Raw genomic sequence first — 26,621 nt, 5'->3', positions numbered from 1 at the left:
TTCTCAAGGTTCTAGCCGGGCTCGAAAAAGGCATGGAAGATATTAGAGAAACCCTCTCGAGAGATATAAAAGCCCTTTCTGGAGAAATAAAAGAACTAAAATCTAACCAAGTTGAAATCAAAAAAGCTATTAATGAGGTGCAATCAAAAATGGAGGCTCTCACTGCTAGGATAAATGAGGCAGAAGAAAGAATTAGTGATATAGAAGACCAAATGACAGAGAATAAAGAAGCTGATCAAAAGAGGGACAAACAGCTACTGGACCACGAGGGGAGAATTCGAGAAATAAGTGACACCATAAGACGAAACAACATTAGAATAATTGGGATTCCAGAAGAAGAAGAAAGTGAGAGGGGAGCAGAAGGTATACTGGAGAGAATTATTGGGGAGAATTTCCCCAATATGGCAAAGGGAACGAGCATCAAAATTCAGGAGGTTCAGAGAATGCCCCTCAAAATCAATAAGAATAGGCCCACACCCCGTCACCTAATAGTAAAATTTACAAGTCTCAATGACAAAGAGAAAATCCTGAAAGCAGCCCGGGAAAAGAAGTCTGTAACATACAATGGTAAAAATATTAGATTGGCAGCTGACTTATCCACAGAGACCTGGCAGGCCAGAAAGAGCTGGCATGATATTTTCAGAGCACTAAACGAGAAAAACATGCAGCCAAGAATACTATATCCAGCTAGGCTATCATTGAAAATAGAAGGAGAGATTAAAAGCTTCCAGGACAAACAACAACTGAAAGAATTTGCAAATACCAAACCAGCTCTACAGGAAATATTGAAAGGGGTCCTCTAAGCAAAGAGAGAGCCTACAAGTGGTAGATCAGAAAGGAACAGAGACCATATACAATAACAGTCACCTTACAGGCAATACAATGGCACTAAATTCATATCTCTCAATACTTACCCTGAATGTGAATGGGCTAAATGCCCCTGTCAAAAGACACAGGGTATCAGAATGGATAAAAAAACAAAACCCATCTATATGTTGCCTCCAAGAAACACATTTTAAGCCCGAAGACACCTCCAGATTTAAAGTGAAGGGGTGGAAAAGAATTTACCATGCTAATGGACATCAGAAGAAAGCAGGAGTGGCAATCCTTATATCAGATCAATTAGATTTTAAGCCAAAGACTGTAATAAGAGATGAGGAAGGACACTATATCATACTCAAAGGGTCTGTCCAACAAGAAGATTTAACAATTTTAAATATCTATGCCCCCAACGTGGGAGCAGCCAACTATATAAACCAATTAATAACAAAATCAAAGAAACACATCAACAACAATACAATAATAGTAGGGGACTTTAACACTCCCCTCACTGAAATGGACAGGTCATCCAAGCAAAAGATCAGCAAGGAAATAAAGGCCTTAAATGACACACTGGACCAGATGGACATCACAGATATATTCAGAATATTTCATCCCAAAGCAACAGAATACACATTCTTCTCTAGTGCACATGGAACATTCTCCAGAATAGATCACATCCTCGGTCCTAAATCAGGACTCAACCGGTATCAAAAGATTGGGATCATTCCCTGCATATTTTCAGACCACAATGCTCTAAAGCTAGAACTCAACCACAAAAGGAAGTTTGGAAAGAACCCAAATACATGGAGACTAAACAGTATCCTTCTAAAGAATGAATGGGTCAACCGGGAAATTAAAGAAGAATTGAAAAAAATCATGGAAACAAATGATAATGAAAATACAACGGTTCAAAATCTGTGGGACACAACAAAGGCAGTCCTGAGAGGAAAATATATAGCGGTACAAGCCTTTCTCAAGAAACAAGAAAGGTCTCAGGTACACAACCTAACCCTACACCTAAAGGAGCTGGAGAAAGAACAAGAAAGAAACCCTAAGCCCAGCAGGAGAAGAGAAATCATAAAGATCAGAGCAGAAATCAATGAAATAGAAACCAAAAAAACAATAGAACAAATCAACGAAACTAGGAGCTGGTTCTTTGAAAGAATTAATAAAATTGATAAACCCCTGGCCCGACTTATCAAAAAGAAAAGAGAAAGGACCCAAATAAATAAAATCATGAATGAAAGAGGAGAGATCACAACTAACACCAAGGAAATACAAACTATTATAAGAACATACTATGAGCAACTCTACGGCAATAAATTTGACAATCTGGAAGAAATGGATGCATTCCTAGAAACATATAAACTACCACAACTGAACCATGAAGAAATAGAAAGCCTGAACAGACCCATAACCAGTAAGGAGATTGAAACAGTCATTAAAAATCTCCAAACAAACAAAAGCCCAGGGCCAGACGGCTTCCCGGGGGAATTCTACCAAACATTTAAAGAAGAACTAATTCCTATTCTCCTGAAACTGTTCCAAAAAATAGAAATGGAAGGAAAACTTCCAAACTCATTTTATGAGGCCAGCATCACCTTGATCCCAAAACCAGACAAGGATCCCACCAAAAAAGAGAGCTATAGACCGATATCCTTGATGAACACAGATGCGAAAATACTCAACAAAATACTAGCCAATCGGATTCAACAGTACATTAAAAAGATTATTCACCACGACCAAGTGGGATTTATTCCAGGGCTGCAAGGTTGGTTCAACATCCGCAAATCAGTCAATGTGATACAACACATCAATAAAAATAAGAACAAGAACCATATGATACTCTCAATAGATGCTGAAAAAGCATTTGACAAAGTACAACATCCCTTCCTGATCAAAACTCTTCAAAGTGTAGGGATAGAGGGCACATACCTCAATATCATCAAAGCCATCTATGAAAAACCCACCGCAAATATCATTCTCAATGGAGAAAAACTGAAAGCTTTTCCGCTAAGGTCAGGAACACGGCAGGGATGTCCATTATCACCACTGCTATTCAACATCGTACTAGAGGTCCTAGCCTCAGCAATCAGACAACAAAAGGAAATTAAAGGCATCCAAATCGGCAAAGAAGAAGTCAAATTATCACTCTTCGCAGATGATATGATACTATATATGGAAAACCCAAAAGACTCCACTCCAAAACTGCTAGAGCTTATACAGGAATTCAGTAAAGTGTCAGGATATAAAATCAATGCACAGAAATCAGTTGCATTTCTCTACACCAAGAGCAAGACAGAAGAAAGAGATATTAAGGAGTCAATCCCATTTACAATTGCATCCAAAACCATAAGATACCTAGGAATAAACCTAACCAAAGAGACACAGAATCTATACTCAGAAAACTATAAAGTACTCATGAAAGAAATTGAGGAAGACACAAAGAAATGGAAAAATGTTCCATGCTCCTGGATTGGAAGAATAAATATTGTGAAAATGTCTATGCTACCTAAAGCAATCTACACATTTAATGCAATTCCTATCAAAGTACCATCCATCTTTTTCAAAGAAATGGAACAAATAATTCTAAAATTTATATGGAACCAGAAAAGACCTCGAATAGCCAAAGGGATATTGAAAAAGAAAGCCAACGTTGGTGGCATCACAATTCCGGACTTCAAGCTCTATTACAAAGCTGTCATCATCAAAACAGCATGGTACTGGCACAAAAACAGACACATAGATCAATGGAACAGAATAGAGAGCCCAGAAATAGACCCTCAAATCTATGGTCAACTAATCTTCGACAAAGCAGGAAAGAATGTCCAATGGAAAAAAGACAGCCTTTTCAATAAATGGTGCTGGGAAAATTGGACAGCCACATGCAGAAAAATGAAATTGGACCATTTCCTTACACCACACACAAAAATAGACTCAAAATGGATGAAGGACCTCAATGTACGAAAGGAATCCATCAAAATCCTTGAGGAGAACACGGGCAGCAACCTCTTCGACCTCTGCCGCAGCAACATCTTCCTAGGAACAACGCAAAAGGCAAGGGAAGCAAGGGAAAAAATGAACTACTGGGATTTCATCAAGATCAAAAGCTTTTGCACAGCAAAGGAAACAGTTAACAAAATCAAAAGACAACTGACAGAATGGGAGAAGATATTTGCAAACGACATATCAGATAAAGGACTAGTGTCCAGAATCTATAAAGAACTTAGCAAACTCAACACCCAAAGAACAAATAATCCAATCAAGAAATGGGCAGAAGACATGAACAGACATTTCTGCAAAGAAGACATCCAGATGGCGAACAGACACATGAAAAAGTGCTCCATATCACTCGGCATCAGGGAAATACAAATCAAAACCACAATGAGATATCACCTCACACCAGTCTGAATGGCTAAAATCAACAAGTCAGGAAATGACAGATGCTGGCGAGGATGCGGAGAAAGGGGAACCCTCCTACACTGTTGGTGGGAATGCAAGCTGGTGCAGCCACTCTGGAAAACAGCATGGAGGTTCCTCAAAATGTTGAAAATAGAACTGCCCTATGACCCAGCAATTGCACTATTGGGTATTTACCCTAAAGATACAAATGTAGTGATCCAAAGGGGCACATGCACCCGAATGTTTATAGCAGCAATGTCCACAATAGCCAAACTATGGAAAGAACCTAGATGTCCATCAACAGATGAATGGATCAAGAAGATGTGGTATATATACACAATGGAATACTATGCAGCCATCAAAAGAAATGAAATCTTGCCATTTGCAACAACGTGGATGGAACTAGAGCGTATCATGCTTAGCGAAATAAGTCAAGCAGAGAAAGACAACTATCATATGATCTCCCTGATATGAGGAAGTGGTGATGCAACATGGAGGCTTAAGTGGGTAGAAGAAGAATCAATGAAACAAGATGGGATTGGGAGGGAGACAAACCATAAATGACTCTTAATCTCACAAAACAAACTGAGGGTTGCCGGGGGGAGGGGGTTGGGGAGAAGGGGGTGGGATTATGGACATTGGGGAGGGTATGTGATTTGGTGAGTGCTGTGAAGTGTGTAAACCTGGTGATTCACAGACCTGGGGATAAAAATATATGTATATAAAAAATATATGTTTATAAAAAATAAAAAATTTATAAAAAAAAAAAAATAAATTAGGGGTCAGCCAACTTGTTGTGAAAAGGACCAGAGAGTCAATATTTTAGCTTACATACCATATAATCTCTTTCTTATCTGCTCAACCCTATAGTTTTTGTATAAAAACAACCACAGACAACATGTTAACAAATGCATTTGACTGTGGCCCAATTAAACTTTATGGCCACAAACAAATGACAGGTTTAACTTGGCTCGCTGTAGTTTGCTGACACCAGTACTATTGTGTAAGCCTAACTATCCCCAGGGCCGCAACATGTCAAGTGAATATCAACACTTAATAGCTTTAATAGCTTTGTCCTCTGTTTCATTGCCTGCCCCACACTCTCCAGATTACTCATCCTGTCACTTGATAGATCCCCTGTTTTAACTCTGCATAGTTAATATGGATGTGAACTTGTTATTTTCCTATTTATTTCCTATTTCCTGTACCTTCTCCCCAATCTCCAAGAATATATAAACATAACAAAAGCAAAGACCTTGAAATGATCCTCAGTCCCTGGAACAGTATCTGGCACTCAGCAGAACTAGTAAATGATGTTGGTTTATATCATATACTAAGATATTGAGGGGTTTTCCTCTTATCTCAGACTTTTAGCTAGCTAATGGGCAACTGAAATGCCCATATTCTAAAGAGACATCAGCATATGTAACCTCATAGGATTTATTGCAATGTGGATGAAACTCATCCCCTTACTACCCACACCCTAGAGAGAGAAAAGACTGGATATTCAATGGGAAGTCAAAGAATCAAGGAACCATAGGCTTGGTGGTGGGGGAGTATGTCTACCATATTTCTGTCCTACCTTCCTCCAAACAAAGTGAAAGTGGCTCCAAGAGATCTACCCTTCAAGATAATGGGAGGTCTGGAAGAAAAGAGGACAGATGCCTCGTTCCCCAACCGGATTATTACTGAGCTTCAGAAACTCACAGGCCTAAGCCCATGTATTGTAAGAACTGTATATTGATACTGAAACTTGGGGACAAAGAATGTCATAGAGACTAATGCCTATGTCTAGCCCAGAGTATTCTGGAAGAGGATGTTCTTGAGCAACCTGATGGCAAAGCAAGAAAAGAGGGATTTGATGTGCACTTCTGGTAGTTGGAAGAACCAAATGAATGAGACGAGGCTCAGGATGTCTTAAACACACCCCCTGAAGATGCTGTTTGGTGAGAGTGAGCCATGAGAGGACAGAGACTAGACTTTTGCTTGATTTTCATCCAACTTTGCTTTGCTCAGGCAGGACCTGAGTGGGATAGACAACTATACCCAGTCAGAGAACATATCCTCCATGTCAGAAAACCACTGAAAAGAGAGAACTTTAAAAAGGGCTGACCACAGGGGGCACCTGGGTGGCTCAGTGGGTTAAGCCGCTGCCTTCGGCTCAGGTCATGATCTCAGGGTCCTGGGATCGAGTCCCGCATCAGGCTCCCTGCTTAGCAGGGAGCCTGCTTCCCTCTCTCTCTCTGCCTGCCTCTCTGTCTACTGTGATCTCTCTCTGTCAAATAAATAAATAAATAAAATTAAAAAAAAAAAAAAGGGCTGACCACAGAATCCCAAAATATATACTTAGGAGATAGGCACTTTTTGTGTGCCTTGTTAACAGATAGGTACACAAAACCCCAGCCAGGTAATAGCTTACCTCCTTTTACTACCACCCATCTGTCCTCTTAACCCAACATAATCTTGAGGGCTGGACCATTGGAGGAAAAGTGAAACATAAGAAAAGGTAAGGGGACAGATTGTACCCTTTCCTATGCATCCCTAGGGCCCCAAAACGGCGAGAAGTAGAAAGTGCAATCAGATTTTCAGACTCTACTTTTAAATCATATAGAATTAGATTTTGGTATCTGAAAGAGAGTTTTTAAATGACCAAAATGAGATTCTTCTAATAACCAAAATGATTAGGCAACCATGGAATCTGTAATGAAATGTCATCAAATGACATGAAAATGAGATGTACAGAATATTTAAATATGGTGATTGCAGAAAAAAAAAATGAAACCAACAGCACATTAAAAAGATTATCCACCATGACCAGGTGGGATTCATCCCTGGGCTACAAGGATGGTTCAACATTTGCAAATCAAGCAATGTGATAGAACAAATTAATAAGAGAAGAGAGAAGAACCACATGGTCCTCTCAATTGATGCAGAAAAGGCAGTTGACAAAATCCAGCATCCGTTCCTGATTAAAAGGCTTCAAAGTATAGGGATAGAGGGAACATTTCTGAACTTCATAAAATCTATCTATGAAAGACCCACAGCAAATATCATCCTCAATGGGAAAAAGCTTGTAGTCTTCCTGTTGAGATCAGGAACAAGACAAGGATGCCCACTCTCACCACTCTTGTTCAACATAGTATTAAAAGTCCTAGCAACAGCAATCAGACAACAAAGAGAAATAAAAGGTATCCAAATTGGCAATGAAAAAATCAATGTCTTTCTCTTCGCAGATGACATGATTCTTCATATAGAAAACCCAAAAGACTCCACCCCCAAACTACTAGAACTCATACAGCAATTCAACAATGTGGCAGGATACAAAGTCAATGTACAGAAATCAGTGGCTTTCTTATACACTAACAATGAAAATACAGAAAGGGAAATTAGAGAATCAATTCCATTTACTATAGCACCAAGAACCATAAGATACCTGGGAATAAACCTAACCAAAGAGGTAAAGGAACTGTACTCGAGGAACTATAGAACACTCATAAAAGAAATTGAAGAAGACACAAAAAGATGGAAGACCATTCCATGCTCTTGGATCGGAAGAATAAACATTGTTAAAATGTCTATACTGCCTAGAGCAATCTATACTTTTAATGCCATTCCGATCAAAATTCCACTGGTATTTTTCAAAGAGCTGGAACAAATAATCCTAAAATTTGTATGAAATCAGAAGAGACCCCGATTCACTAAGGAAATGTTGAAAAACAAAAATAAAACTGGGGGCATCACGTTACCTGATTTCAAGCTTTATTACAAAGCTGTGGTCACCAAGATAGCATGGTACTGGCATAAAAGCAGACACATAGACCAGTGGAACAGAGTAGAGAGCCCAAGTATGGACCCTCAACTCTATGGTCAAATAATCTTTGACAAAACAGGAGAAAATATACAGTGGAAAAAAAGACAGTCTCTTCAATAAATGGTGCTGGGTAAACTGGACAGCTGTATGTAGAAGAATGAAACTCGACAACTCTCTTACACCATACACAAAGATAAACTCAAAATGGATAAAAGCCCTCAACGTGAGACAGGAATCCATCAGAATCCTAGAGGAGAACATAGGCAGTAACCTCTTAGATATCAGCCGCAGCAACTTCTTTCGAGATATGTCTCCAAAGACAAAGGAAACAAAAGTAAAAATGAACTTTTGGGACTTCATCAAGATCAAAAGCTTCTGCACAGCAAAGGAAATAGTCAACAAAACAAAGAGGCAACCCACAGAATGGGAGAAGATATTTTCAAATGACAGTACAGACAAAAGGTTGATATCCAGGATCTATAAAGAACTCCTCAAACTCAACACACACACAAAACAGATAAACATATAAAAAAATGGGCAGACGATATGAACAGACACTTCCCCCAATGAAGACATACAAATGGCTATCAGACACATGAAAAAATGTTCATCATCACTAGCCATCAGGGAGATTCAAATTAAAACCACATTGAGATACCACCTTACACCAGTTAGAATGGCCAAAATTAGCAAGACAGGAAACAACATGTGTTGGAGAGGATGTAGAGAAAGGGGAACCCTCTTACACTGTTGGTGGGAATGCAAGTTGGTGCATCTATTTTTGGAAAACAGTGTGGAGATTCCTCAAGAAATTAAAAAAATAGAGCTTCCCTATGATCCTGCAATTGCACTACTTGGTATTTACCCCAAAGATACAGATGTAGTGAAGAGAAGGGCCATCTGTACCCCAATGTTTATAGCAGCAATGGTCATGGTCACCAAACTGTGGAAAGAACCAAGATGCTCTTCATTGGACGAATGGATAAGAAGATGTGGACCATATACACTATGGAGTATTATGCCTCCATCAGAAAGGATGAATACCCAACTTTTGTAGCAACATGGCCAGAACTGGAAGAGATTATGCTGAGTGAAATAAGTCAAGCAGAGAGAGTCAATTATCATATGGTTTCACTTATTTGTGGAGCACAACAAATGGCATGGAGGACAAGGGGAGATAGAGAGAAGAAGGGAGTTGAGGGAAATTGCAAGGGGAGGAGAACCGTGAGAGACTACGGACTCTGAAAAACAATCTGAGGGTTTTGAATGAGCGGGGGGTGGGAGGTTGGGGGAACCAGGTGGTGGGTATTAGAGAGGGCACGGATTGCATAGAGCACTAGGTGTGGTGCAAAAACAATGAATACTGTTATGCTGAAAAGAAATAAAAAATAAAAAATAAATAAAAAATAAATGAAACCAAAATAAAACCATTTTTGTTTATACCAAAGTTGAACTCATTAAATAAACTCAAAAGCATTTGTCTTTTCTTCCCCAATTTTACTAGCCATTCAAAAGTCAAATGTATGTGTGTGGCCAGCAACATACTTAGCCCAGGGAATGTGGAAGGAAACTTGCCCTTCTGATATATCCTCCTTCTACACAGTGTCAGTCAGGCACATGGCTTTCTCACCTGCGGGATTGCTACTATCTCTTTCTTTTTTTAAAGATTTATTTTATTTATTTTAAATAGAGAGAGGTGGAGGAGGGGCAGCTGGAAAGGCAGAGAGTGAATCCTCAAAAGACTCCACACTGAGCATGGAGCTCAAGGCAGGGCTCAATCCCAGGACACTGGAATCATGACCTGAGCTGAAATCAAGATCCCGCCACTTAACAAACTGAGCCACCTAGGCTCCCTGCTACCATTAAAAAATAAATAAATAAATAAATAAATAAATAAGTAAGTAAGTAATATTTATGTTCAAAACCAAGCCTTTCTCCCTCCCAAATAAAATACCTCTCCCAATCCCTCTATTGTCCCTAAAGCACAAGCTTTAAGAATTGTCATTTTCTTGGTCTCTCTCTCCCTTGCTCCCTAGAGTCAGCCATTGTCTTTCACTTAGCACTTCTTCCACGTGTTTCTTGCTTTCAACCATCACAGTTGCCATCCCCAACCAGGTGGGCTGGACTATGGTGATGAACAACACTGGTTTTGCTCACCAACTAATGCCCACTGCAACTGAGTCATCTTCCTATATGAGTGCATACTATCAAACTTCCACCAACACTATTTCCTGCTGCCAAAACCTGGCTGCCAAGCCTTGCACTGACAGCTCTTTGGAGCCTGATAAACTGGTATATTTCCTATCTGATTACCTCTCACGACTGTATGTTGTGAGGCCAAGGGCAGATTATCCCGAAATGTGCCACTTTGACATATTGTTTTAAATTAGATTTACTTAAGAAACAGCAAGTGCCACACTGCTCTGACCTCATTTTTTTCTCCAAAATGCAGAAAAATCATTTTCCCATAGGAAAGGTACCATCTCTGTACCAAGAGGTAAAGAGACATCCTTATCACCAGAGATAGGGAATTCAGGGCCAAGAAAATTGTATAAACAAACCTTGTCGCTTTTATTAATTTATTACCCCGGCCCAAATTCTGTTTAGAATTCCTTACTAACTATAGCTCCCAAACATAAATTTTCTTTGTCCTGTCAATTCCTCACAGATCTATTGTTTCTTTGTCTAAAAAGTATGAAAGCTGCCTGCCTTGGTCATTTCCTTGATCTCAATGTTATTATTGGGTCTCTGTGAACATGTAATTAAAAAATTTTTTCCCCTTGTTAATCTGTCTCACATTGATTTAATTCTTAGAAGGCTAGAAGAATCTTGAAGGATACAAAATATTTTTTCCTCTCCAACAATGTAAAACAACTTTTTACCTATTCATCTTTCCCTAAATGTGCCTTTCCTTCCCACATTCTAACTTTGCCCACTGCATCTCTCTCTGCCTCTGAAGAGCCTTTTGAGAAAAAGTACAGCCATGAGACTGAGAGAAATACTCCATACCTACCTAAAAATCATCTGGACTGAGAGTCCCATAAAAAGGGGTAACATTAGAATGCATTACATGCATTCCACAGGATTCCTCTAAACTTTAGAATCACAGAAAAAGGAAGCTAAATCCTAAAAATAATTCCTCAGGAGCAGTAGTTCCCAAGCATGCTATGATTCTGATTTAGTGGCTCCAGGGTAGAACCTATAAATCTCTAGTTTAAGAAAATTACTAATTAATTATGTTTATCAGACTGGTATGGGAATCTTGGTTATCTGCCCAAAGGTGATTAGCCCTGGGGCCTAAGAATCAGTGAATAAAAAACCCAATATAGCTCACCACCCTGGTATTGTCCCTAATTGTTTTCATACCATGAGGAAGATCATACTGTTTTTACCTAGCCATATACTACATCTTCTAAGAAACATATAGCATCCTTGTAGCTTACATTACAGGTTTTTTTTTTTTTTTTTTTCCTTGTAGATCAGGCACAAGTGAATAATCCAAAGGAATTTAGTCCATTTGCATGTCTACAAAGTTCTAATCTGAATAAATTATTATTTCCTTTCTGAAGAGAAAAAGCAGACATTATTAAGTACCCCCCTCCCCCCCCCAACACACACAGTAACTTCGGCACATAAAATCCAAATCTAACAGAAGGACCAATGAGAAGAATTTTCAGCTCCATGACAAAGCGGAAAGGGAAGAGGATTAAAGGGCCTAATCAGAGTCAAAATTCCACCTAACTGGGAGAATGGTCCCTGGCTAGAGAGTATTCACCCTTCATCTTGTGAAGTCAGCCAAGACACTGCCACAGAGTCACGGGCTGTTAGGGGAACAGCATCCGTGAAGGGGCATCTCCAAAGCTAACAGGTGTCTCAGCACCACAGCAGTAGACTGAGAGTGTAGAACAGACAACATGCTGAGCCTTCCCTTTACCTCTTCACCTTCCCACCCCCCCGTCTGTTAGGTAGGACAGGAAGTTCAGAAACAGCTCAATGAAAAGCTTCTCTACTTTTCTCTCTGGAGAGTGCTTTGTATTTCAGCTAGGCTATATTGTATTAGTGCTGTCATAATATTGTGGTAATTGTCATAGCACTTGGTGATTAAAAAAAAAAATCAGTTAGGCAATTTTGCTTGTGGCTGTGAACCAGGTGAGACTAATTAGCGCTTAAGAAAACCAGACTGTTCTCGCTATTCTTGATGAGTTTGCACCAAGAGATGTTCCTCTGCTTCCCTATGGAAACAAAAGGCCAAGTTTTACTCCTTTGGGGAAGCAAAGGCCACACTCCCAAACAAATTGGGAAAATAAGTGTCCAGTGCTTTTATTATTAACAAAGACCAAATATACTTTCATAATGGATTCAAACTCAACTATTTAACAACAACAACAAAAAAAACTAAGAGTGACTGAAGTAAAAGTTGTTTTATTAAATAAATAGAAGTCCAAAGTTAGTTCCACAGATGATTCAGTGGCTTAGTAATATCAGGGCTTTGAGTAATTGTCTCTGAAATGACCTCACCTTTCCCTCATGGTCACAAGAGGGCTGCAATGTTACCAAGCAATAGATCTTCATAGAGCAATATCCAAGGTAGAAATAAAGAGGGTAGAGAGAAAAGCAGTATTTGTACCCTCTCTCTGAGGGAAGAAAATTATCCCCAAGAGACCCAAGATTCCCTTATGTCACTATGAGAATTAGCCACATGTCCTTCCCTAGTCAAATTACTGGAAAATAAGAATTTGATTACCACAAATGGCTTAAATCAATCATATTCCATATCCTGTGGCTTATAATCTTGCTGCTAGAACAAGGACTAATTGGGTAATGGTCCCTTCCGTAGGATAATGATGATATTTATACAATTAGCAAGGCAGTGTCCTTCACCTGATATGGGTTACAAGGGGATAAGCGACGCTATCTACTTACACCATTTAGTTTTCATCAATAGTTGTTAAGTGTTAGCCCAAGTTTTATGATGTTTGAAGTAAATAAAAGGTCCACCACTGGAATGTTGAGATAGAGTTGCCAGGAACAGTTTTTAGGATACACCTAAACTAGGAATGTAAATAGTAGAATGCCTGAAATTGCACTTGGAAGGAGTCACTAATGAAACATCTTCCCCATTAACTTCAAGACACCTTAGAGGATGTAGGGTGTCAGAATTTCAAGGGTGGGAAGTTATTTTCTGGAAGACATCAACAAAAGGTTACAAGATAATAGAAACCTAGCTAGGCATGCTAGCTCCCTTTAACAGAAAAAGAGCCAAAGAGCCTCAGTATTGAGAAAAGCAGAAGGTATCAGGGCAGAGAGAGAGGAAGCACAAGTCCAAAGCCTGTACATGAAAATAAGGAGATAGGACACTACAACCATACCCCACTCTCCTACCAGTGGCTAGGAAAGCTCTGAGCTACCATGAAAGGGAAAAGAATTAAATGCTTCCTTAAAAGATGAATGGGAAGGTAGGTGGTGTTGCAATCATCTCCATACGACAACAACCATAATTAGAGCATCTTAGCAAATTCATTCTTCACGAGGCGTGACCAATGAGCTTATTAAGACCAGGCCCTCATAACATTAAAAATAATAATAAAATTAAGCATACTGAAATTAAAATAATAAAGATACCAGGCCCCCAAAATTGTAGTTCTCTAAGCCAGTGGTCTCCAAGTGTGGTCCACAGAACAGCCACGTGACTGTCACCTGGGAACTTGTTAGGGATGCAGATTCTCAGGCCTCATCTCAGCTGTCCTAAATCAAGCTCTGGTGATGGAGCCTGCCCATCTCAGCACTCTAAATGACTTTTCCAATGCTTGCTAATGTTTGAGAGTCATCCCCAATTAAAAGTATTTTAATCAATTTTTAATACTAGGCCAGAATTGAAGAGTTGAACTGACCAGTTTGGCTCTAATTGTTGATTTGGTTTCGGTTCTCATTCCATAACACATTCCCCAACTGATATTTCCATGCACTAAGCTGGTTTTGCATGTGACCTACCACTATATTGGGAACTGAATCTGGAGATGAACTTGCCTAAAAAGTAGTGGTTTTACATTAAAATGAGCTCACCGTTGCACCGTGAGAAATCATCAAAACTAGAAATGGTCAAAGCAAATTAAGTAGTAAACAGTTCCCTAAAATTCATCTAAGAGTGGCCTTTCTCTGTTTGGCAGAAACAAATGAACTTGTTTTTCCCGCATTTTCTTGACAAGATTATTTAAGAAACTTGGGTCCAGCTACCTTGTCTCTTTAAGAATTCCTATGTGAGTTCTTGGCTGTGCTATAGAAAGGGGGATACTGTGCTTATCTCCTTTCCCCAGGAGAGCATAAACCAAGGCTATCATCAGTGCCAGATTTATGCTCTTTTCCAAAAAAAGCCATAGTTAGGAAAACCTATTTTCTTCTCTCCCAATAATAATGCCTAAAGATAAGGATAGTTAGCTAAAGTAAGTACTTACGTGTTACAGAGCTTAATTTTCCCTCCTCAAAACTAGGATTTTTTTAAAGCAATGAAGATTACCCTACAACTAAAATATAAAATGTACCCCTAAATGTGAGAAAACTTCAGCATTGTTTCTCTTGCCCTTAGCCCAACTGCTCTATTTAACTGTTTTTTTGGAGATAGCTTTGGGTGTTGGTGGCCGATAAAGATGGTATTCAGAAACAGCTCTTCAATGATTCTGATGTTGACTTCTATCACTTCTTATTTCCCTACTCCTACTTCCCCCACCCACTTACCGTCCTATTTCTAGTAGCTAACAATCTACTGGGCAAACATGTGGAATCCGGAGAAACACAGGTCCCAGTTGCAATACAAAGGACTCCAGGAAAACAGTCCAAAGGAGAAACAATGAATCCCATCTGAAAGCGAGATTTTAGAATCAACGATCACATCTCTTCCAGTCTAAGGAATTCAAAGACAATGTCTTGTATACAAAACCTCTATCTTGAGATACACAACCACAACAATTCATCTTTGCCTTACACATCCTAAAGTTCTAGGGGGCAGCTAAAGGAACTAAGACTTGAAGACGAGTGGGGAGAGAACTAAGACTCAGGGGCTTCCACTGAAAACAAATGGACTGTAAGAGCTGACTGAGGGGCAAGGGGAGAGGATGGGACACCAGGAGACACAAGTTATCATTCTAGCCAAAATATGAGTTGTTGAAGCTATGGTCCAATTTCAGATGGATTGCCTTGTAGGTCAGAACTGTTGTGATCTGTTATGGCTTCTCTTAGAGCTTTAAGAAGTCTTATTCAAACATTGAAACAAGGGGCACCTGGGTGGCCCAGTGGGTTAGGCCCCTGCCTTTGGCTCAGGTCATAATCTCAGAGTCCTGGGATCAAGCCCCACATCAGGCTCTCTGCTCAGCAGGGAACCTGCTTCCCATCCCCCACCCCACCCCCACCTGCCTCTCTGCCTACTTGTGATCTCTCTCTCTGTCAAATAAATAAACATAACAACCTTAAAAAAATAAATAAAACTTCAAACATTGAAACAGAACAGCTACTGACTATGTGCATCATTTTTTTTTTGGGGGGGGTAGTGAAAAAAATCTTTCACAGATTTCTGTGAAAGCAGATTTCTTCAGTCTTCTGTACCATAATGTTATAAAGAAAGCAGCAATAATTACAGTTCCAACTCTAAAAGCCAATTGCAACTACAGTACTTCAGAATCAATTGTCCCAAGATGTGCATGCAGATTATTTCAAGCTGAAAATAACCAAGGTCTCAAGAAACGAGGAAGAAACTTTAGCCTTCTGTCTAAATGCCTAAAACAATTTAGATAGAGGACCTGACCCAGGAAAAGAGTTATCACCATCGAGAGCTACAGCGTAAAATGAACTAGGTATGGTAGACAGGGAGGAACCTAGGAAGGTCTGTTCGATCAAAGTTCAGTCTATGTTCCATTTCTTCTGAATGGCCAGAAAACATTTGTTTATCAAACACTTACTCTTTTTCATTTTCCTGTGAATTGTTTTCCTTCCATATGAAGTCCCAGACCCCTACCCACCTCTCCTTAGTTCAGGATGACATTTTGCCCGTTTTTGGACTCGTGTTTGTGTGGATTCTCCATACGTACATACTTAAATTTGATTTTCTCCTGTTAATCTGTCTCATGTCAATTTGATTCTTAAACCAGCCAGAAGAATCTTGAAAAATAAAGGGAAATTTTTCCTCCCCACCATCATACAATATTTGGTTCACCTTTCTCCCTGTTGCTTCAGGCCAGTTTTAGTGAGGGATAGGACTTTGTACAAGTCTCACAGCAGTTACAAATTCCTAAAGCAAGCACTATTCCTAAATCAAATTCCTAAAGCAAGCACTATCTATATAGAACATTTAAGAAAAAACTTAAATAGCTTCAGATTATAAGATTCAAATTATAGAAAATTAAAGAAGCAAATAGACAAGGTTTATATCAAATGACTACGCCAAGGTAAAAAACAAAGGAAAGAATGCAATAGAGGGCAGAAAAAAAATTTAATGTGAAAAGCAGTTTCTTCTTTCTTCCTTTCCTAAGAAAAAAAAAAGGTCATTCTGATACTTCCATGAACACAGTGCTAAATTTATCCGAAAAAGAAAGAATGGCCCATGTTAAAGAGAACTCCAAAATATTCTACATGTTACTTCAAGCCTGGAGTTCCACTGAGCTAAACTAAAACTCTAAACATATTCTATGGCCAACATAAGACAATCAGTTGATTATGGGGCTCAGTACCCAGAAAATGGAGTTCAAACTAGATATTTAGAATCTTACCCTGAATAAGTTGTGGTAGGAAGGGAACTTTCCAAGATAGGAAAGCTGCTCTGAGATTCTACCCCTCATATTCATTGCTTTGACCCTCTTATAGCTAATTGTAATCCTTTATCGGGTTGATCATCTTTTCTCATCTAGAAAACAGGTGCAAACTTTGCTGAAGTGATACTAAAGGTTAAACTTGGAACACTAAAGAAACAAAGCTTCTAATAACCTTTAACAAGCTTGTAGTAAGATTAAATTGGAGCAAAATAGCAGATGTCACCTGTAATATGACAGATTTAGGTATTGCAAAGTTATACTAACTAGCTTTGATTATTATTCCAAAGCTTCGTATTGGTGAATGAGGTATGATTCAGTGGAAAAAAGTATCTATCAATTTAGCCTTTCCTGAAACTACTTGTTAATTGTATTTATTCTAGACCAGAATTTCTCAACCTTAGATGCATGTTGGAATCACATGGGAAGCTTCAGAATTATTTTTATTAACATCTGGGTTCTACACTCTAAAGTTCATGATTTAGTTTTTTGGGTTAGTGTCTGGGGTAATCACATTTTTAAGAGCTTCCTAGGTGATATGCCATGCAGCTAAGGTTGAGAACTCTCCTCGATTCTTTAATTAGGAAATAATATGGTTTAAGAGACATGGGCATTGATTGAAAACCAAATTTTCCAGTTGTCTTAGTTATTATTAGTAACTACTGATTATGTACTTTAAAAAGATCTACATATTATATTAAAATTATCATGTAAAATGCTTAGTTCCTTGACATAGATATAGATGGTTAATGTTAACTGTGGTCACAAAATAAAGCTTTATTCTTCCCCTGCCTGTTCTAATACCTGAGAAAAATCTAATTCATTTTATATAGCCTTAACGGTCTACTTCTTTCTTAACAACTTTCTACATTTTTACTAAATTTGCCTCTATTTTGACATAGTTTATACCTGAAGTTGTTAAGTGTCACTGGCATTCAAATGCTCCAATAGCTATACTCATACATTGTTTGATCCATTGAAAGAGCAAGTCTTTTTTAAAGATTATTTATTCATTTATTTATTTGAGAGAGCGAGCGAGAGAGAGAGAGAATAGGCCAAGGCAAGAGCAGAGGGAGATGGATAAACAGACTCCCCACACAGCAGAGAGCCTGATGCAGGACTCGATCCCAGGACCCCAGGATCATGACCTGAGCCGAAGGCTAACTGAACCAACCAGGTGCCCTGCAAGCAAGTTTTGTTTAAAGAATCTGATACTCAGCTGATCCTTCAATAGTCTTCAAATGACATATAATATAGATCTAGAGAATAATTTATAGCTGAAACTTAGATTGGACTCAGACATTTAGGATATTAATGCTAGATAACCACAGAGAAGAAAGAAAAATAACTCACCACGTTGTTAATGACACCAGAAGATGTAAAAGCATCAACTCTGAACTGAAGAGTATCTACTTTGAGCCTTGGTGACATGAAGGCTGAAGTAGCATCTGACTGGCTATCCAACCCAGCAACTAGATTTTTAAAGAGCACTGGTTCATGGATTACTTTGCATTTGGAGCTGACAAGGGAGCTTCATGTAATTTACCTATTGAAATGAATAAATAAGGGCATGTCAAAGAATAAATTCTGGGGCACCTGGGTGTCTCAGTGGGTTAAAGCCTCTGCTTTCGGCTCAGGTCATGATCCCAGGGTCCTGGGATCAAGCCCCACATCGGGCTCTCTGCTCAGCAGGGAGCCTGCTTCCTCCTCTCTCTCTGTCTGCCTCTCTGCCTACTTGTGATCTCTGTCTGTCAAATAAATAAATAAATCTTTAAAAAAAAAAAAAGAATAGATTCTATGTTTAAAGTTAGCATGGTTACACATAAATCAATAAAGAGCCTTAGAGAAATGTGACTCTCAAGGTGGACATTCACTTGAACACAAATAATATCTCTAAGTATGAAGCTAGTATAATTCCTCTCAGCAGTCCAAAACTCTGTATTGAGATATCTCTCACCCATAGAGCTACTGGCAGTGAAGGGTAGCCCCTAATTTACTCACACCTCCATCTACCACTCTTCAGTCGTATGGTGAACTTCAGTCTCTGATGAGAGGACACAGTGGAACTAAATGGAATCCAGCTGGGTTGGATGGTTTTGCTGTTATATTAATAGTAAGCCAGTTGAGTGAGGTGAAGTGAGGAATCAGAGCAGGCCAGGAGGAGCTATGAGACACCTTACCTGAGATAAGAACATTTCACCAGCACAACAGATTAGTTCTCGTGATATTAGAGTTGTTGGCAGGCAATGGATTGTAGTGTAGAATTATGGCATATATCAGTGTATCAGGACTCATCTAGAAACAATCAGACAAATATTTGTTACTTCAGTAGGATGATTTCTTGGAAGGAGAGCTAGTTATGTTGTAGCATGTGCTCTCTCTCCTATATATATATACACACACACACACACATATATAAAACTTTCCACCATCTTTTAAAATGAAGAAGCTTTACATATAGCCAGCTGGTATCTATAAGTTAATGCCATATGAAACTTATATTCTACACTGCTTTCTCCAGAGACTCTTAAAAAGGAACTGTGCATAAATCAAAGATTAAGGATATAAATTAGACAAATCTACGTTTTAGTCTTAACGTTGCTAGGTTATTAGTAGTACGGTCTCAAATTACTCAAACTTCCTAAACCTCAGTTTCTCCCCCCTATAACATAATGAAAAATAGGATTTGCCTCAAAGGGCTGAGGAAAATTAATTGTTAGCACATTGCATCCTACGCTCTATTCTATGGGTAATTTGTCCTCATAATTATATTATGAAGCTTATAGAAACTATTACTTCTAGCTTGATCTATTTTAATGAAATAACTCTTTTTCAAGAGAAGAAAACACAAAACTAAGCACCTTAAATGTTATTCTCAACATGTTCCACCATTTCGTTAGAATCGTGGGAGCCAGACATTCTTCAGATCACCTAAAATGACGCCAACAGAGGCAGCACAAGAGTTTGGGTCTTCAGCTTTGGTTAAACCACTGACATTATAGATCAAAACAACATGACAGGGGCGCCTGGGTGGCTCAGTGGGTTAAGGCCTCTGCCTTCGGCTTAGGTCATGGTCCCAGGGTCCTGGGATCGGGCCCCACATTGGGCTCTCTACTCTGCAGGAAGCCTGCTTCCTCCTCTCTCTCTCTCTCTCTCTGCCTGCCTCTCTGCCTGCTTGTGATCTCTGTTTGTCAAATAAATAAATAAAATCTTAAAAACAACAACAACATGACAACTTGCATTTTCACACAAATATGACTTGTTATGCTTGGCAAATCTAGTCTCAATTCTCAAGGAAAGTCTGTGGGCTACCCCATAGCAAAATAGACTTCATGAGGTCACGTATTACACTAGCATAAGGCCCCTCACTTCAAAACACACCAAGAATGCGAGTGTTGATTCAGCCATGCATCTCACATTATCTTTTGCACAGAGAAGTTGATTTGGTAGGTGAGGAGAGTAAGGTAGTTAAGTAGTTGGACCAAACTCTCAAAATGACTTTCAAAAGCAACTAATAAAAGCTGCCGAATCTTTCAAACAAAAGTACTCTAGGCTTTGCTTTACCCCTCCTGTTAGCTTAGTCAAGTGAACAGCATACTGACAAACACGCAATGAGGAGTCCTACCTGAATTGTACTGCTGCATTTATGAAACCCACCTTCAAAGACAGCGGTATTATTTACTGAGTCTAAACCAGCTGGGCCAAGACTCAAATGGGATGGGTTAACCAACTGCCCTTTCCTAAACAACTCTCTGGTTACCACCATCTCTCTTCCTTACACCACTCTCTATTAGGCAACTGTAAGGAGGCAGCCCTGAGAAGAGGAGTCTCCTGAGGGGCCCAAGAAAGAGAAGAGATAGGAGAAGACTCATAAGTGGTCTTGCTATCTCTAATTGGGGACTGGGTAGAAACAGGACCCAAAATAGGAAAACCCCAAAAAGCAATGTACCCCAAAGTGTGCACTGCCAATCAGACTAACAGAAGCCCCAACAGGTGCTGCTTGCCCAACTCATCTGCTTGCTACAACTCGCTTCTTAACAATCTAGAGGATGCGACCTTTAGAGCCCTGCCAAATCACTTGGCGGGCCCTGAAGTCAGGTTGGAAATAATGGAAGCAAGAATAATAGTCTACATCTGGAATTCAGCCAGCCTCTCTGATTTAACAGAGTTGTAAAGAGGAAGGCATCAAATGTTGAAAGATTTTCATTTTTCCTTAAGAAGGCATATGTTGTATTTCTTTTGAGAAGTTTGATGAAGATTTGAAGGGGGTTACTACTTACAAAGATTCAAGGTATACTTTCCTGTAATCAACAGCTGTCTTAGATGGTAAATTATTTCATTAAATGGAGTTTTAAACCAAAGACATGAGAGTTTAATTAGGGACTCTTCTTGTCCTACTGAAGTTACCAGGCAGCTGTGCTGATTTTTTTTCTTTGCCAGGATTTTCACAAACTCACAGGGGAAGAGACTTTGAAAGGAACATTGAACTTACTGTGAAGGGAGACACAACTACCACTCTAATTGGCCACTGGTTGTTTTCCAAGCCATCCAGGAGCACTGGCCTGGTAGAGGGAAAGGTCCAAGAGAAGAAAGCAGGTGCCCTGGCTAGTGATAAAAATTGCCCCATACACTTAGAACCTGGGGATACCCCCTTCCACATTTTGCTTGCATAATTTTTAGCACCCCATTTATTTAACCCCTAGGTCACTTTTTCCTGTCTCCCAGTATTTCAATTCTCTGACTCCTGAATTTCTAGTCTGTATAAGTACCGCGCGCTAACCGATTGCGCCACTGGAGCTCCTGAATTTCTAGTCTGACAACTCTCAAATATCACTGTGAACAGATTTTTTTGCAAAGTTTTTTAAAATGCAGATTGTTCCCACTCCTGCCCTGAACGTGGCTCAAAAGTTCTGGATATCTTTGGGATATCCAGTTTAATAAGTTCCCCCCAGGTGACTGGATGCAATTGAGATGTTTCCTGATCCCAGTGTTTCTATTCTTTCTGCTGTGTCATCATGATTTCCTCTGTCCTGGACATACACTTCGATTCATCTATTACCTGCTTTTCTAATTCCCATGTTTCAGGGATCACCTGATAAACTAGGAATCTTTGATTGAAAAGACTTTAGGGCATATTAACATACAGAAAGAAAAGCAAAACCCAGGTAGCAGTCACAGTCCCTAAAAGGATGCTTGCATTTTTACCAAGGAAGGTCAGACCCATGTCCCTCCAGATGCTGGGGAAGCCACCCAATTCTGGAGACTCTTGAAATTTTCTCTAGGGAGTCTTTACAGTACCAGAAATTTAAGATAGAAGTGGCTCTATCAGCTAGATTAAACCTTTGATCACAACACTATGAAGGGCCTTTGAGATACTTTAGATCTTATGGGTCAGAAAAGCAGCACCCAGAGAGATGAATAAAAAGCAGCACCCAGAGAGATGAATAGAATTAATAGAATCACGACAAATTCATTAGTTGGTGGTTAGTGACATTCCTGAAGATAAAATCCAGGTTGGCTGCTGTCTTTCTACGAGTACTGTGTGTAGGGGGAGGGAGAGGAGGACTGGATGCTGGAAACTCTGAAGAACTTTGTTGATGCTTGAACAAGTCTGGTTTTCCTGCGGTTGAAGCCAATTTGTTTTGTGTCCCCTCCACTCCCCACCACCATATATAGGCCTGCAGAGATCCACACAGGCCTTCAAAGACTGGAAAAAGGCAAAGGGGTCTGAAGAACATCGTGCCTATAAAATCAATTTGCTATGGCATTGCCTGAAAAAATGTGGCTTTCTACCTAACAACCTAACACAAAACACTGAGGTCCAGGGATTGGATGAGGGAACTCAAAATCACCCCATGTGTTCAGGATCAGAATTATGTAGAAACCCCCATCCAGTTTCAAATGCTTAGCTAATTGACTGTTGTTGCCTTTCTTGTCCAACATAGCTATGGTCATGCTTGAGTATTTCCCAGAGACATAAGTCTACTAATTTCAGATATTTTCAGGAGGCTTTTCTCTAATTGAAAAAAATTTTCATAAGAATAAAGAAAATTTAAAAATAATAATAAAACTAGTGCTATTTAAAGCTGTGTGCCTCAGTTATGAAGTCTTACTTTGACTTTGCTCTCCTGGCTCTTCAAGTTAGCGCCTTCGAAAGCAGCCCACCAGCTCCAATCTCCTCCCCTAGAGGCCAGTTTTCTTGTAAAAAGTGTGTGTACTATTGTATGCACCAGCCAAACGTAAGCAGTAAATGCCATCTGACTTTGTCTGGTATGTCTGTGGTGTGTGTATCTGCAAGTGTGGGTATATGAAAGAGAGACAGAGAGAGAGATTGAGTCAGCTTTGATTTGAGTGTCTTTTAATAATTGAGACTCTTGAAGAGGAAACCCCCCATATTATTAATATTATAATTAATAAATACATGAAAATCATCTCAGAACCAAGGAGGTCTTGGGTGAAACACTTGCCCTGCTTTCCGTTTCCACGGGTGGTCATTTCTATCCCAGCCCCACTCTTGGTCTCTTGACTCACTCCTTGGGGAGGTAGGGAGACTTTTCAGATTACTCAACCAGAGCATAAAAGCAGAGCCAGGCTGGTGCACCACAGCTTGTGTCACTTGGGAGCGTCTGTCCTGAGAGGTCTCCCTGCTTCTCTATGGTAGAAATCTTCCTGTGTATTGGCAGGCCATTCTGTTCAATTCTAGAGTCTAGTATTAGTAAGCTAAATTGGGAGCAGATCTCAAGACTTGTTATTTTTCATTTGTTCCATTTCTTTCTTTCTTTTTTTTTTTTTTTTTTAGTGTTTCCAGCTACACTGGGTTTTTCTGAGATGTATTTCATATGGAGTACAGAAAACCTCCAGAAAGCCTGTGGGAGACAGGGCAGATCAACACACAACTCCTGCTCATCCAAGTGGAAGAGAAAGTCTGGTCCTTGATTACATGGCAGCTGCTCCAAGATTGTTCTTGGGCCACCTGGCTTAGTAACTCCTGTGCACTTCTTTTAAATCCCATTCTGGAGCCTCACCTAGGATCTACTGAGTCAATATTGGTGGTAGGGTCTAGGGATTCACATTTTTTAAATTGAAATATAGTTGTGGGCGCCTGGGTGGCTCAGTGGGTTAAGCCGCTGCCTTCGGCTCAGGTCATGATCTCAGGGTCCTGGGATCGAGTCCCGCATCGGGCTCTCCGCTCAGAGGGAGCCTGCTTCCCTCTCTCTCTCTCTGTCTGCCTCTCTGTCTACTTGTGATTTCTCTCTGTCAAATAAATAAATAAAATCTTAAAAAAAAAAGAAATATAGTTGTGATGAGCACTGGATTCGTATGTTAGTATTGAATCACTAAATTGTACCCTTGAAACTAATATTACACTGTGTGCTAACTGGAATTTAAATAGAAAATAAAAAAAAGAAAGAAATGTAGCTCATATACATATTATTTTAATTTGGGGGGTACAACATAGTGACTCAACCTTTATATACATTATGAAATGATCACCTCATCTAGTTACCATCTGCCACTATCTCAAGTTGTCACGTTATTATTGACTGTATTCCCTATGCTGTACTTTGGAGCATATACTATTTTTTTTTAATATAATTTTTTATTTTTTATAAACATATATTTTTATCCCCAGGGGTACAGGTCTGTGAATCACCAGGTTTACACCCTTCACAGAACTCACCAAAACACATACCCTCCCCAATGTCCATAATACCACCCCCTTCTCCCAAACCCCCTCCCCCCAACAACCCTCAGTTTGTTTTGTGAGATTAAGAGTCACTTATGGTTTGTCTCCCTCCCAATCCCATCTTCTTTCATTTATTCTTCTCGTGAGCATATACTTTTAACAAGCTTCACAGGTTATTCTCTTTTATTCAAAAGCTGGAGAACGACTACAACAGAAATAACTTCTTTACTCCACAACACTGTCCTTACATAAGAACACTTGAGGTCTCTACTGGGGCACCTGGGTGGCTCAATTAAACATCTGCCTTTGACTTCATCATGATCTCTGTCTCAGAATCCTGGGATAGAGCCCTGAGTTGGGTTGGGCTCCCTGCTCAGCGGAGAGCCTGCTTCTCCCTCTGCTTCTTCCCCTCCCCCCAACACCTGCTTTCTCTCTCTCTCTTTCTCTCAAATAAATAAATACAATTTTTAAAAAAAGAACCCTTGAAATCTCTCAAGGAAATGTCAAAAGCCCTCCTAAAACAGGTATTGCTTCCAGCAAATCTGTCCTGATTAATACATTTAAATAAATAAGCAAATAAACAATTATAAATAATATATAAACATAAAATTAATAAATATATAATTATATGTTAGATATATAATATATAAGTTAATAACATAAATAAATACATTTTAAAATAAATAAGTTAAATAAATTTTCATTTTCTATCCCAGCAGTGTTTCTTAGCTGTACGTTAGGTATAAACTAATATGGGTCTGTGGAATCTCCGAAATACATTAAATTTTGCAAGTATGTGAATATATGCATTCTCCCAGAAAGAGTGTAGATTTCAATATTCCCAGTGTTCTACAATTCAAATTATTCTTGGAGTTGCAACATTAGAAAATAACGTCCATCCAGAAAGACTGATTTGTTCTCAACCACTCTTTTGGGTGCCAAAGCACAACAAAGTACAAGCCTTAGCAGTTAAACTTTTGTTGAAGAGATTATTTGTCTGCATGTTAGTTCTCTGTAATTAAGCATACTTTGATTAATTTGAATTAAATATGCCTACATCTTAACTCCCCATGTTATTTGCCTTATACAAAGAGAGAACAAAAGAACAGGAAGGTCTGAGCTCCTTTTTCAGTGTTAGCCACCTCTGTGGAGCATAGGTGTCTTTGCTTTTCTGAGGAATAAATTAACTCTAACATTTTCTCTAATGAGAGTCACAGATTCATCTGATACCAGGTGCAAAAAAAAATCTTTGAAACTCTCGACAGATTACGAATAAAGGAGGACCCCAGGGCACAAAGCAGATGCTGTAAGTAATCATGGAGACAGAAATTTTAATCAGTTCTTCTGTTTTTCAGAGACAATTCTGCTTCTTGGATCAATAGAAAGTTGTTGTAGTGTTGAATTGCCCAGGTGTGGCAATATACTGTCTTACCCTCCTAACCTTGGGGAGCTTAGAGCCCCGCATCTACATCTTTTTTATAAAGTCACCTAGAAAAAACTACTTGTTTATTTTCTAAAATAATAATCTTATTAATATATAATTTGTTAGGCTTTGGATTTAAACAAAGGGATTTTTGCGGAGTTTTTAAGGGGTGGGGAAGGTTATATTACTTCTTCCAAATTCTCAATATGGCAAAAATATTTAATACATGAAGTTGATGAGTATCATAGGCATATACATGTAAAACAATTTCTATTTTGTACATATTTGATGTTACTTCCTTTCCCTTAACCATGTTGAATGGAAGACTAAACATCCTTTTTTAAGGATCTGAATTTCATTCTAATGGCATAGTAGGCAGTTTCTAAGATGGCCCCCAATGACCCCCACCTCCTACTACCTATGACCTTTTGTAATCCCTGCCCTGTGTGTTGGCTGAACACAGGGACCTCCTTTTAAATGATAGAATATGGTAAAAGTGATAGGATGTCACTTCTACGATGAGGTAACAGGGGACAGTGACATCCATCTCTTTCTCTCTCTGTCCCTGCATTAGAGGAAGCAAACTGTCATGTTGTGAGTAATGCTATAGAGATGCCCACATGTCCAGGAATGGATTTCTGCTCAACTACCAGTAATGATCTGAGTGAGGCCTGCCAACAG

General features: G+C 39.2%; 1 long non-coding RNA gene across 3 annotated transcripts in view; it reads right to left on the bottom strand.

Moving 5' to 3' along the window:
- LOC131829811 (uncharacterized) overlaps nt 1-26,621 on the bottom strand; it is a 288,985-nt gene that overhangs the window by 16,284 nt on the left and 246,080 nt on the right. For 2 of the 3 annotated variants that reach the window (XR_009353008.1, XR_009353009.1), the window contains one exon: nt 19,011-19,125. This is a non-coding gene — a long non-coding RNA (uncharacterized LOC131829811). Of the gene's footprint in view, nt 1-18,183; nt 18,377-19,010; nt 19,126-26,621 lie in introns of all 3 variants that reach the window. The other variant, XR_009353010.1, reaches the window with a different exon arrangement.

The sequence above is a fragment of the Mustela lutreola genome, chromosome 4 (genome assembly GCF_030435805.1).
Source record: "Mustela lutreola isolate mMusLut2 chromosome 4, mMusLut2.pri, whole genome shotgun sequence".
Classification (NCBI taxonomy): domain Eukaryota; kingdom Metazoa; phylum Chordata; class Mammalia; order Carnivora; family Mustelidae; genus Mustela; species Mustela lutreola.
This window is presented reverse-complemented; position numbering and strand designations above follow the sequence as displayed.